Here is a 14,318-nt window from a genome sequence, read left to right as displayed (position 1 = left end):
GACTGGCGAGCTGTCCAGGGTGTACCCTGCCTGTTGCCCAAAGCCAGCTGGGATAGGCTCCAGCTTACCCACAACCCTGAATTGGATTAAGCGGTTCAGAAAATGAATGTGTATACACTATACAACTCTTCTACTCAGCAGATTCCTGGACTTTTGTGTGGGACAATTTTAAAAGAATAGTTTTAAAGAGGAACACACTCTTTTATCCAAGGACTTTTAATAACAGAACTTTCATCCCTCAGACACTCATCTGGCGTCCTCTTCCAGTCTTCCTCTTCAGCAGTGGGAAATTGTCTGGAATCCCAAGAACCCATGTGACACATCCAAATGAGCCAGTTTGTTATCTACAACTATGCCACATAAAACTAGAAAAACCACAAACACATTCTAACGACGCGCACGATTAAAACACCAACCACTTTTCGTGAAAGTGGTTGATAAAACACAGATGTTCATTTCACAAAGAACTTTGCCATAACGACATAATTATTGATAACTGCTGCTTGTACTTCAAACTTAGTGAACACAAAACATATTAGAAAGCACCAATGGGCTTCAGGTCATTATGGGTGCAACCGTCTTCCAGACTCTCTGCAAGTTACAATTCTCTGTTCATAAAAACAAGGTCACATCGTTGTTCCCAGCTAAAATTATTTAGAAAAACATCCTTGGAAGACAAATGGAACACACGATTAGGCAATTTCTGCCAAAGGAGAGCTATGAGGAAGTCTAAGTTTCTTCCCTCAACTGTCTCCTTTCCTCATGCCTCATTTCCACATTTCCTTCATGAAATGCACAAGCTCTAAGAAATACACAGCAGGAACATCAGGAGTGCAGCATTATGTTGTAAATACGTGACTAATACATTTAATTCATTAATTTGTTTTTCTTTAATACTTTCAACTACAACAGTATCATTTTCCTTTGAGGATTAATAAAGTATTTGTCAATTTAACTTCACAGGCAGCGTTGTTTTGAGGCTACACTGGTTCCCGTCTCAGTAAATCATAGAGTTTCTCAGTAATTGCTGAAAACAGCTGGCATCAGTAAAACAGGTTGGTGAAGATTTCATGTGCAAAGGTCAAACATATCCCCCCACTTTGATGTGACCTCAGCTGACCTGAAGCGGAGTGACAGACATTACATGAGACATTTTAACCGCTCTGATAAAGAAACTCCTCAAGTATTAAGGATACTTCATTTCATATGTTTCAGGAGACTGAACAGTTCAAATGACTTCATCATCAACTTCTGCAGCATGGTGTTTGTCCCTATACCGTGCGTTTGCTTTCCACTGTGTTGAAAGGCCTACATGGAAGCTTATGAATTGGTGTACAATAGAAACACAGGGGTGATCTTCACACTTTCCATCATGAGTGAAGCCTTTTTCACTCACAATCTAATCCTGGAAATGAAACACTGTAGTCACGTTGCATATGTAAAACCTAAGTACACGTTGCTGCCCCATTAAATAATGCTCTGATTTCTTTCCTTTAGGCTACAGCAAAAACTGTAGAAGACTTAATTATAATTTTCTATAACCACCAGTAATTGAAACGCTGGTGGCCTGACAGATATGGAGCTCGCACTATTAGCACATATGGCTGCATTTACCTTCTTGATATTCATGAATTCTAAATATAAGTTCAGTTGCAGAGACGTGGGATTCCCTCATCTCTAATGTTGCATTTACAGAATCAAGAATAGGTGAAGGTGTGAATCTCCGCAATTTGCAGCATGGAGAACAAGTTCAATTAGTTTTTACTAATGACATTTTGTTACACAGCAGCAACAGCAGTAAATCCTTAACATTAACTGCCAGGATCTGTTTCAAGCTTTGCTTTGAAACCTTAAATATGGCTTCCTATTTCTGTTCATCTCTAAAGCATCTGTAGGTGATGCTGTTGATATGAAATATTTCTGGGCTGAGTTTTATTGAAGGTGGCCTGTTGCTCTGTGACCTCTGCATGGTTACAGAAGGCCAGGTCACTTATAAGAGCACATCCAGGATGGAGGGGAACCTCCTCTCATCTCCAGCCCAGTTACAGCTGTTTGCTTTTGCTTATGACTGACTGTACTTTTGGCTAACAACCTATTTCATATACACTGATTATTATTTCTTTATTCAAATTAGTGTTTTAATGAATTCTGATTGTTAAACTTTATCAATGTTTCCTCCAGTTTTCATGTTGCCAATGATGTCTTGCAATATTTACATAAATAACACATTTGCTGTGCATTTGGTACATTTATTAGCCCTCTTATGCTATTTCTTTTACACACACATGTATCAGTTTGGCATAGAGTTGCAGACATCAGACTGTAACAAATTAAACAAAGCTTCAGGACCAGGAGTTTGTCCATATCTGTTGCAGTTTTAAGTTACACTTGGATTCCTAAAACAACCAGGGGTAGTTCATTATACTTAAATAATAAAACATATGTTCAAGTCTAGTATAGATCTGTAAACATGAACCAACTGAAACAATATTTTAACCATATAACCTTCATAAATGATTAATGGTGCCCAGCAACAACTGTGGTAGAAGAATGGACAGACTGGTTGGAGATGATAGAAAGGCAACTGGAAGTCAAATAAGCACTGGTTCCAACCAAGATATGCAGAGCATCATCTCTGAACACACAACATGTCCAACCTGGAAGCAGATGGTCTCCAGCAGCAGAAGACCACACCGGGTGCCCCTCCTGTCAGTAAGAACAGGAAACTGAGGCTACAATTCACACAGACTCACCAGAACTGGACAATAGAAGATGGAGAAACATTGCTGGTCTGATGAGTCTCCAGTTCAGCTCCACATTCACATGGTAGGATCAGAATCTGCTGGAAACATCATGAAAACATGGATCCATCCTGACTTGGATCAACTCTTCAGGCTGCTGGTGGTATTTTTTGTAGGTTGGGGGAGGGGGTGGTGTTGTGTTGGCCCACTTTGGCCCCCTTCAGTACCAACTTGGCATGGTTGTCCTTTATGAGCACAGTGTAGCATCTTCTGATGGAAACTTCCAGCAGGATGATGCACCATGAAGCTCACATCATCTGCACCATGATGATGAGTTCACTGTCCTCCAACGACCTCCACAGTCACCAGATCTCAGTCCAATAGAGCCGCTTTGGGATGTGGTGGAACGGGAGATTCTCATCATGATGTGCAGCAACTGTGTGATGCTTCATGTCAACATGGAGCAAAACCTCTGAGGAATGTTTCCAACACCTTGTTGAATCTATGACACCAAGAATTAAGGCAGTGCTGAAGGAAAAGGGGGTCCAACCTGGTACTAGAAGGTGGACCTGATGAAGTGGATGATGAGTATATTATCCTGCAGTTTTTACTTTTCTGTGGGAGTTTGATTGTTCTCGACTAAACTATCAAACTGACTCTTTCCTGGTCAGGGTATGTATAGCGTTTCTGTGTAGTCAGTGTCTTAATAGCAGTAGCTCAGGGGCGTCCAGTTTTGGTCCTTGAAGGTCACAATCTACAGGTTTTCAGTGGATCCCTGCTTAGATGAATCAGTCACTGTCCATTTAATGGAAGCCAGACATGTTGGAGCAGGGAAACATCTAAAATCTGCAGAAGAGTGCCGCTCAAGGGCCGACTTTGAAGATCTTTGAGCAGTAAATCAAAAATGTCTATAAAAACAGGCACATTTTATAATAGAATTACCCAGAGGGGAGACGCACAAAGTGCAAAATTACAGAAATCTCACCAAGAAAATCTAAAAAATTCACAGCAGAATATTCAGTCATATCAGGGGTGTTAACAGTGCACCGATGCTCAACATGTTTATCTTTCTGCCTGTGTTGCATATGTTGCTCCAGTCTGATTCAGAGATCACATGCTGTAAAAGAGTTCTGGCTCGGATCAGAGGTTTTTAGAAGGAGATGAATTTGATCCTCTTCGGGAGCTGAGTCTGAGTAGTTTTTTGTTAGGCTGGTTCATCAGGAAACATTTAGACTGAGAAAGCTGTGAATGCCATTAATTACAGGTAAGAGTCCAAGTGTTCGTGCTTTACCTGAACCCACTTAAATAAGTCCATTCAGCCTCTGGTCCTGATGGAAATCCTACATCACTTTGCTCCACGAGTATCTCCTGTGATTCAGTAGGCTAAAAATAACCTGTGGAAAGGCAGGAGTTTAATAATTGATTTCCTCCACTGCGATGGCTGCTTTTATTGGAATCCCCTCTCATGACCCCATATCAGGGAAACCACAGCTGTCTCTTTGGACTCTGTACAACCAATCTAGGCCATACTTGAAATTTAACCTTTTTAAAAGGCACTGCTTTTATCCATGTTGGGATGTGAGACGGTTTATCAGAGAACTGATGACTGGGAACATTTCCACTGAATATCTTCATGCTTCTGAAACACTTGCAGTCATTATGGAAGCTGAAGATGTGAGGCTTATTCCAGCGTTAAAACTTGAGATTTGAGACACCTCAAATTTGCCTTTGAAATAGTTGCCAACTGCTTTTTTATTGTATAGTACTTTGAAATAATCAGCATAAAAATGTACATGTTGTACCCTGGAAATAGACAGGACTCCATTTCGATTTTGGCAGCTTTATTCACCCTGTGCTGCATGTTTCTTTTCGCTTTTTGGATTCTTTTGAGGCAGCCAGGACATGCAGCGAGATCATGATATGTGACAGGTTACAGATTGTAAAAGTTGATGTATTATGCATATTTTTTGGAAAAGTTGATGCTGGATTTGCAGGAATTAAAAGATTAAAAATGGATATTTTATGATCGCATTGTTCATAATTGCAACAACTGGGGACAATCAATACAGTACTGAAGGTATCAGTATGTAAATATTTACAATTCAGTAGGAGTTTGATGATTGCAGGCTCGATTGCTTTTCACCAGCAGGGAATTGTGTCGTGCGCACGCACAGTGATGACGTGTTCTTCTTACTAAAAGTGAAACGGAGTGAAGACGTCGTCTGCGTCTCCTTTCTCTATCTTACTAAGAAATAACTACTTCCCTCTTCCTAACTGTCGGAGCGGAGGGCGCAACAGATACACAAAGCAACCACATACACTATCAGTCCGCCTGCCTGCCTGCCTGCCCACCTGCTTTTGTTTGCTTGCACACCAGAATTACATTAAAACCTTTGCTTCATCTACCGTCTGTTAATGAATCTTTTTCCCATCTCCTACAACACTTTTACTGACTGGAGGGATCTCAGAATACAAATAGGATGCAAGATGGATACTGAATTAGAAGTGATTAGGGGTCCGTTGGAAGAGAAATGGGTGTATTCTCACTGGTTCTGCTTGGATCGCTTTAAACAAACCCACTTCTACAGATATATGGCTGGTTTGAACTGATGAAAATACTGATTCTCAGTCTGATGCAAACCAAAGACGTGAAAGCAAACGGACCAACCGGTGGACCAACGAGAGGAAGCGACGTAGGTCATCATGGTGGCCTCCTGCTGCTCATACTGGAGATATTCTGGTGAAAACTACATAAAGTCTGAACACCAAAGTATGGCAGAAACCAGACAGCAGAAATTTATTGTTGCTCCGTTGTTTACTTGCAGTTTGTGAGACATTTTCAGTTCTGGCCAGTCAATGAGCTGGATTTTCTTTTGGGGAGTAGCTTTTCTATTGGTGACTGGTAAATATCCTGGTATATCACCAGATATCCTGGTACAGGTATACACATCATGTAATGTATTTGTCTTGTCCTTCATGAGTGCAGCATTTATACAGCACCATCTTACTGACTGCCTACATGGGTGATAATATTTGTCTGTCCAAACTGCTCACAGTTGATGAAGAAGATGGAAAACATGGAGTGCCAGAAGGCACTTTTATGAGAAGTAATTAATTGTAAATTAAAAATTGAAGTTGCTAAATACATAACTTTAAATTCAGAATTAATTCACATTTGCAAAGTCTTTTGTAAAAACACATTTTAAACTGAAATATTAAAAAGGAACTACAAATTGAAATATTTATTATTAATGCTGTGATTCTGAAATGTAATTTCAAATGCTATTTCGAAAAGCAGAAATAATCAAGACGAATCTGAGATGCATGACAGAGATTCAAGTGTGGCTGTCTGACCAGTGAGCTGGTTGTGTTCCAGCAGCAGCTGTGACTGGTTTAACTTGGTTTTCCACCGCTTGAGGCGCCAAAGTGTCACACAAAAGTTAATGGAGAGAATAAACCAATAAAGTGGCTATTTTATGCACATTTCAGTCTAATTTATTCTATTCTGCAAGTCCAAAAGGGCAAGAAATAATCAAGTATTTTTCACAAACCCCTCCATTCATTTTGTATCGATCCTGTCAGATCAACATCTGCCAGAACAAGCAAACGGAGAAAGCTCCGCCCCATGTCCCGCCTGCGGCTGTGTCTGATTGGTCAACTGCTTGGAATAATTACTTTGACTGGGAGAGTTAAACTACTGACACAAAGTTGTAGTCGTGTCTGGTTTAACCCTTTATGGGACAAGTGACTATTTTTGATCACTTCGTTTTCTTTGATATTCAGCATTAAACTTTTTTTTTTTTTTTTTTTTTTTTTTGTTAATTTAACAACTGAATGGAGGTCTTGGTACATACCAGAAGGACAATTTTAGGTTAAAAATTTCTAATTGCAAGGTATTTCATTGAGTGCCCTATAAATGGTTAAAGATGCAACGTCAACAATATGACACTTCTCCAAGCTTCATCGTGCTGTTTCAAAGACCATCCTGGTCCCCCATGGTAATCATTATGAAACTAGATGTAAAAACTAAAGTTAAACAGCCACTGATGATGATTAGATTTGTATTAATGGAAATTGTTTGGGTGTTCTATCTGCTCTACATTACATGACACTGGAAAATAAACATTTATTCAAAGTGAAATCTGCTTTTCTTCTCTATGAGCCACTTTCTGTACCAACCAAAATCAAACCTAGTCGCAGCTGAAATATTTCCAAGGCAATCTGGCGTTTAAGCTGAAAGAGAAAAAGACTGAAATTAGAAAATCATTTATCAGTAACTGTTCTGCCATAAGTTTTCCAACATAAAGTTCCCTCCATCAGGACAGCAGCTGCTCATTAGTGAGCAGTCTTAATCTCCTGTAAAGTCAATAATTAAAGATGAATTATTAAGTAATGCAAATCTAACACACACAGAGTCTTTGTAAACACTGATAAAACACGGAGCATTGCGAGTTTGGAAGCCACTGTAGATGTTTCATTAATGCCTGTCTGTCACAGATGACAGCACATAGTTTCCGTGCCAAACTGAATGCAGGTCTTATCTTCATACTCAGTGTTTCACTTCAGTAAAACAGACAAAACAAGTTGTTGAAGTTGTTTTGTTTTGTTTGTTTGTTTACTGCTGTTGTGTACACAGCATGGGAACATCATCAGCTCAACTGTATGCAGCAGTGTTGATGTGCTGATGTACAAGTCCATGTTGTCGGTGAAAATTGATTGGTCTGGTAATTCTCACATCTAACTTCTTTCAAGTGTGTGTGTGTGTGTGTGTGTGTGTGTGTGTGTGTGTGTGTGTGTGTGTGTGTTTGTTTGTGTCTCTCTGTTGGTCCTGTGGTGGACTGGTGGACTGGTAAGTCCATCTGGAGAAGGTTGGGCGATTCAGTCTCTAACCCCCTAACCCACCACCGCATGCAGGTCCAGAGTGGCACACCTGTTTGATGTGGGATCAGAACTATGCTTCTGAAAGGCCTAAGATTAGATTTTGGATGATGTTTTTGTGTATCCATCTATTATTTTAATGCTTCAAAGGCTTTGGGAGAGAATAGTTATGTTTTATTAATTTGTAATCTAAAGAACATAAAAGTAGGGGAGACAACGGGGAAGGTCAAAACCCAGCGGCTGTTGTTCCGGACGAGGGATGATTCTAGAGCTGAAAAGTGATCTTTTGGGTATTTTTTTCCTTCTTTTGGAAAGCAATGACAGGCTGCACTGTGGCCTCACAGCAAGATGGTGGCTGGTGGTTTCTGTGTGGAGTTTACATGTTCTCAGGTACTCCGGCTTCCTCCCACCAGCCAAAGACATGCATGTTAGATTAATTGATCACTAAATAATCCTTGTGAGTGGGACTGTGAAAGTTTGTTTGTTTCTCTGTGTTGGCCCTGCTGTAGACTGGCAACCTGTCCAGGTGTACTCTGCCTATTGTCCAATGATTGCTGGGATAGGCTCCAGCTTCTCACGACCCTGAATTGGACTTAGTGGTTAAGAAAATGGATTGATGAATGAAAAGTTTTGATACTGGTCTTGATTCAAGATCAACAGGTGAAGAGCAAAATTTATTCAGGTTAACAAAGACTACTTTTTAATTCAGCTGAAGATGCTGAAGCAACTGAGAACAGAAACTACAGACCCTCCTGTCGAAGCTGCAGCATTAAGATTCGACTGTATATAAAAGATGGACGGAGCCTCCGTGACGTCACCTGTAGGTTTTCTGAAGAGCTGAGTTTTAGTCCATTGGGCAGTTCCTACCGTCGCCATCTTGGCAGCGTCACACGTTTTCTCCGATAAGCTAAAACCTATCCAAACGAACCCAGAGCTAACAAGAGCTAACAAGAGCTAACCAGCTAACGGAGGTAAGCCAGCTAAAGCTAAATCACACTGTTAGATAGCTAAAAACTGTGCTTGCTCTACATTCGTCCTTCTTGAAGCGGGATATCGGGTACCTGTCAATCAAAAGGACACCTTTAATTATGCCAAATTTCGAGATTAAATTATTTGTAAACAGATGAGTTATAAAAAAAAATCACTTCCCCACAGTTGTCATGAAGGTAAACCTAACCTATTAAACCTGAAATGTTTTTGAACCAGGCTGTAAACATGTTTATATCTGCTGTGAAGCTGGTCTTTTTTTTGTCATGGTTTGTGTTTATCTTGGGTCTTTAGTTCTAGCTTCCTGTTTTTATTTTGTAGTGTTGTCTTGTTTCCTCTGTTGCCTTTGTTCCCATTCATAGTTTTCACCTGGACTCTATTAGCTGATTCATTTCACCTGTGTCTTGTTCTGTCTTTGTCTGTATTCAGTGTTGCTGGATTTTTATGAGTCTCCTGGTGTTGTTTTCTGTTGGCCTCCTGTGTTCGCTGCTTTCAATTTTCTCACATTAAAAGTCTAGTTTCAGCATATCTGGCTCCCGACTCCGCATTCTGGGTCCACACCTCCACCACCACCCTCGTGACACTTTTTAAGATGGAGTCTATGGGGATTTGCTCTGTTCTGGAGCCCCTGGTGGATGAGCGGTGAACTGCACTTTCACATCGGCTTCACTTTTAACCGCCTGAGATTGCCACTCCATTTAAAAATGTTAAAAACATTATAACCAATGGTGGAATTTGGCCGGGGTGGTCCAGGGCAGCCCCAGCATATAAACCAGCCTCATAAACTGGTAATTCATCATGGACAGTAAACCTCTCTCATGATTTTTTCTCTGCTGAAGCTGTAAAAAATGAAACTCCTCTGTGTTTTTTTCTGTTGTTAAATACCAGATAAGACATTGAGCGAAGGATGATCCGCTGCATCTTACGAATGCAGCACATTTTCATCACACCGAGTGACTAATTGGAACATATTTGTGTCCACAGTTGCATGATGGTCCCTCATGAGGAATGATGGAATATATTCATCACATTTACTCATTTATATTATTGTTTGAACCCCTTTTTATTTCTACATGTGTGATCTGTCTGTGTGTGCTTAACATGCAGACTCTCCATATAAAAGGTTGTACATTGCTGAGGAATACAAACTGAGACGTGACGAACTGGAAATGCTTCTATTTTAACTCAACTAGCTCCACTCTCTTTTCCCTGAAGGTCAAGATGTTTCATCAATACACTGCTAGTCAACCACCCATGACTCATCTCTGTCAGTCCTCCATTTTCTACTCTTCTGCCTTTTTCTTCAGACCAGCTGCAGGGAGGGAGGGGCTTAGATCAACCAACACTTCCATGTAGTCAGGGTTCAGACTTCCGACCGTCTGAGCTGACCCACTTCTGTCTGCAACTGGGAGAAGTACGCTGAACCTGAATATGTATTGTTTACATTTCTCAACCAGTAATAAATATTTTAACCGTACCGGTGAGTGTGTGACTACTAATTCCAATGCAAAAAGCTGAGAGCTGGCCGACAAGAAGGCAAATTCTCAACAGGATGTGTGAGGAAGCTTTAAAATCCAAAATATTCTATTCAGACTGGCATCAAGGTTTATACTGAAAACAGGGTTATCTTATTTCATGGTTTTAGTAATCTTATGAGTTGGAAACAACACAAATAAAAACATTTACTCTGATCTGAGGCTGGATTTATACTTGTGTGGCGCCTGCGTAAGGTTGGTAACGGCGTCACAACTGTATGCTCGGCAAAGTTCCACGAAGGCTTGACGTAAATCTCGTCCAGAACTAACATGCATCCCCGATTGGAGTGCGGTTGACCGAAAGTGATTGGTCGGTTTGTGATTATGTGTTTCTGTGGTTTCTAGCTAAATGTGTGCTGTAATCATGGAAGACGACGCCGTCACCGGGCACTCATGTGAAAGAGCACATTCACCGGCATCAGCTGTACCGGTACTTCCCAATGCAGAACCCACACGAGTAAATTCACTTTTACACCTTACCTTTGACCCTGCCTCTACTCCTTTCTCTGTGCTGCAGCTTTGCTTTTATTACCTGACAAACACCTTGATGCCACATGACAGAAAAATGTGCAACTGCAGTGATGAACCAAATCTGGTAGTGTCATCCTTGTAGTTGTAGCAGAATGAAGCATGTCATTGTTCTCATTTAACTGAAAAACATTTTTGTGTGATTTCTAACAAACAAAAATTTCAGTTTAAGCTGTATAATATTATGTGATGGGCAGGTGGGCAGGACACGATGGGACAGGGCACATAAACTGGGAAGGGTAGCCTAATATCCAAGCCAATGTGTCCTGCCTTTTTTGCGACCCTTCTGTTGGAGTACCAGTCTAACCAATCCAGCCTAAAAGGGTGGCATTTGACACACTGCAATCCTTTGGTTGGTTGAGAAAAAAGTAATTTCCTGTTTGAAATGGCATAAAATCCAAGCAGGAATGGCTCCTTGTTTAGAGCAGCAGATTTTCTTGCTGTTGATTAAATCTCCATTTAAAATGGACTGTTGAGGCATCATTTCCCAAACTGTTGGATGAGGTTCATTCTCCTCCTTTGATCGAGTTGGTTTTTTTGGGTACACAAATCGCATGAATAGCATAGTGACGTCCCGTTTTGAGGGATCCATCCTGATCCGACTGATACCCCACCTGAGGTTACAGTGGGTTCATGCAATGACATTACAGTTAACCATCCTGAATGGATCCATTTGTGGCCTAAACTACAACTGTACATTGGCTCACTCTAAAATAACTCCTTTTATCCAAAGCGACTTACATATGAGAGTGAAAACAACACAAGCATGAAATCAAACACTAGAGGACATCATAGAAGATGCTAGTGGACTGCTGGAGTCCATTTAGAAACCAGTCTTGACGTGTAGTGCTACAGGCTTTTTTTTCACTCAACCCAATAATATTACCGATGTTAAAATACAAAGAATGAATACCATAACATTTGTTGCCAAGAACTTGGCTAAGTTCTCCACCTCTTTTGACAAATCTTGCTAAACTAAGTGTGGAAGTGCTAATTGAAGAGCTGAGTCTTCAGCCTGCTCTCAAAAGTAGACAGGGCCTGACAGAGTTTGGAAGGTTATTCCACCATCATGACACAACAACAAAAAAGAGACTAGCTAGTGATTTGGTCCCATGTAGTTTACTGCCGCCTAACGGTGACCTACTGGAATTGATTGCTTTAGCTACAATATGTTTGTGCTGTTTGCAGCAAGTATATTCACAGACATATCTGAACGTTGCTATGTACTACAATTACACAACGAGTGTATCCTAGCCCATATCCATGGTTGTCGGAAGCTTTATCGTACTGCAGCAACCATCAGTAAGAGGCAGGGTACACCCTGGACAGTCTGGTGGAAGGGCTTCTTCAGTTTTCTCCATGTTTTGTTGAGTTGACTTGTTGTTCTACAACAACCTGCATCTTGTGCAGGTTCTGACTCTACAGAAATATGTACTATTTTCTTTCTTCTCAAAGTAGGCAACAAGCTGCAGAATCACACACTCCAAATTCTTATCAGAGTTTCCTTGGTTTGCATGTTTCTGTTATGGTTTTTTAGTTTTACATCACATTTTGGTCTTGGCTTTTCATGTAGTCAGTTGCTACATAGTTTTTGTGTCTGATTTGATGATTACTTTTCTGATGTGGAAACAGTGCACTTGCAAGAAACAAAAAACATCCTCACAGTATTCTACACACACAAACTGGTATTTATCCAGTACAAATGTGTGGCTGAAAAAAAGCGCAAACCTCACCTCAGACCATGTGTGTTTGTTTTTCAGGACAACTTCATGCCTCATATGCAGTGGAAATGAGGAAAAAAAAAGATATTTTAACAGAGACAAAGACAAATTATATCATTTATGTTTGTATTTTATATGTAGAGTTTCTCGAGATTCTTTTGTTTATTATTATTGTCTTTATTATATCCACTTGATAGTGAGCAATACAGCGGTTAAATAGCACTACTGTAGCAGCTGATACATATCAATAACAATAAGTTTAAGCACGCACGTGTTACTCTGCCGCTGGTAATGACTTTCCTGAACTTGACCTCTGATCCAATCTTTAAAATAATAATAATAAAAAAATATTCACGGAAAAAATAACAAAATGAATGACACTATAAATCATTGAAATGATAAAAAGAAATAATTAGAATCATGACCGCTTTCAGCTTCCATACTTCACCACTTTCTCTCAGCTGGGTTTTTACTCAGTTCTCATTTGTAATATAGTTATCTTTTTAAAAATCAAAATGCCAGTATGCCATTTTGCAGGCAAAATGAACTCTGCTCAATTTAGAACAAACTGGTTCGTCCATATTTCAAGACAAATGTCACCAAAGAGCAAAGTCTGGACTTGTTAGCAATGCTCTCATTTAATTTTACATAACTGTCAGTACAGAAAGTTTTTTTTTAAGTTTGTACAAATACTTTAAAATTCACACACCGTCTACTGCTAAGATGAGCTGATCAACCAGTGACAGTCAGCGCAGTGAAGCTCGTAAGCAGCTCAATAGGAAGGATGTGACACGTAGTCTGGCCTCTTCTTCTACCTGACCTCATGCTGGGTCTCTTCGCTCAATCACCCAGCAGAGGCATCGATCCAATGTTCAAAGGGTGGAGGTGCTAAAAGTCCACCTCTCCCCACCCACACACAACCGTCTACTTTTGTCTTTCATTGACTCAACAAAAAGCAGAGATGTAAATAAACATGTTGATCCAGACAAATGCTGCTCGCTGGATCTTTTCTCTTCTTCAGATCATTGTCTGTGTGTGAAAATCTCAGCAGATTGGCAGTTTCTGAAACACTCAGGTCAAGACCCAATGTTGCCACGTTCAGTCACTTAAATCCACTTGGAAACACAGCAATGCAGAAGAATTAAAATGATCTCCACCAACACAATACAATGGCAAGAAAGACACTGAGCAGCAGTAAGAATCATTTATTTCTCAACTGTGATTCTAAAGTGGTAGAGCTGAGATGGAGGGATGGTAGCGTGTCATGGATGATTGATATCTAGGGATCTTCAACTTGTCTGTAGCTAAAAGCTAACCGAACGAACCTGGAACTAATGGGAGCTAACCAGCTAATGAATGTGAGCGGGCTAAAGCTAAGTCACGCTGTTAAGCAGCTAAAAACCGCGGTTGTTCTACATTCCTTGCAGCGGAATATTGGGTACCTGCCAATCAAAAAAACACACCCCTAATTATGCCTAATCCAAGATTAATTAGATTACTTCTAAACGGAAAAATTAAAAAAAAATTCATTCCCCACACAGTTGTCATGAAGGTAAACCTGACTTAATAAATCTAAAATGTTTCTCTGTACCAGGCTGCAAACATGTTTCTGCCCTAAATGTGGACTTTTTAACATGGGAGTCTATGGGGATTTGCTTTGTTCTAGAGCCCCTTGTGGATGAGGGGGAAACTGCGATTTTTTTAGCACATACGCATAGACTTCACTTTTAACCGCTGAGGTGGCCACTTGGTCTTTACTTATTTCCACTTTACGTCGGTGGATTGGGAAGGGTTCTGATTGGACCGAGGGCGGACGTGACGTACTTACATCTACCCAAAATAAACAAACTCCTCTTCCTGCTTGTCGCCTTTTCGGTCGTAACATGGAAAACTACATGATAACAACCAGTTTCACCGTTATTTTGATA

The 14,318-nt window shown here is 40.3% G+C and overlaps 1 protein-coding gene across 1 annotated transcript in view; it reads right to left on the bottom strand.

The window, feature by feature from the left end:
• LOC306757746 (copine-9-like) overlaps positions 1 to 14,318 on the bottom strand; it is a gene marked incomplete at both ends in the record, with an annotated part of 209,250 nt that overhangs the window by 120,962 nt on the left and 73,970 nt on the right. The window lies entirely within an intron of this gene.

Source organism: Telmatherina bonti (assembly GCF_933228915.1).
Source record: "Telmatherina bonti genome assembly, chromosome: 6".
NCBI classification, from domain to species: domain Eukaryota; kingdom Metazoa; phylum Chordata; class Actinopteri; order Atheriniformes; family Telmatherinidae; genus Telmatherina; species Telmatherina bonti.
The sequence above is the reverse complement of the archived record's forward strand: the minus strand, read 5'-3'. Positions and strand labels throughout refer to the sequence as shown.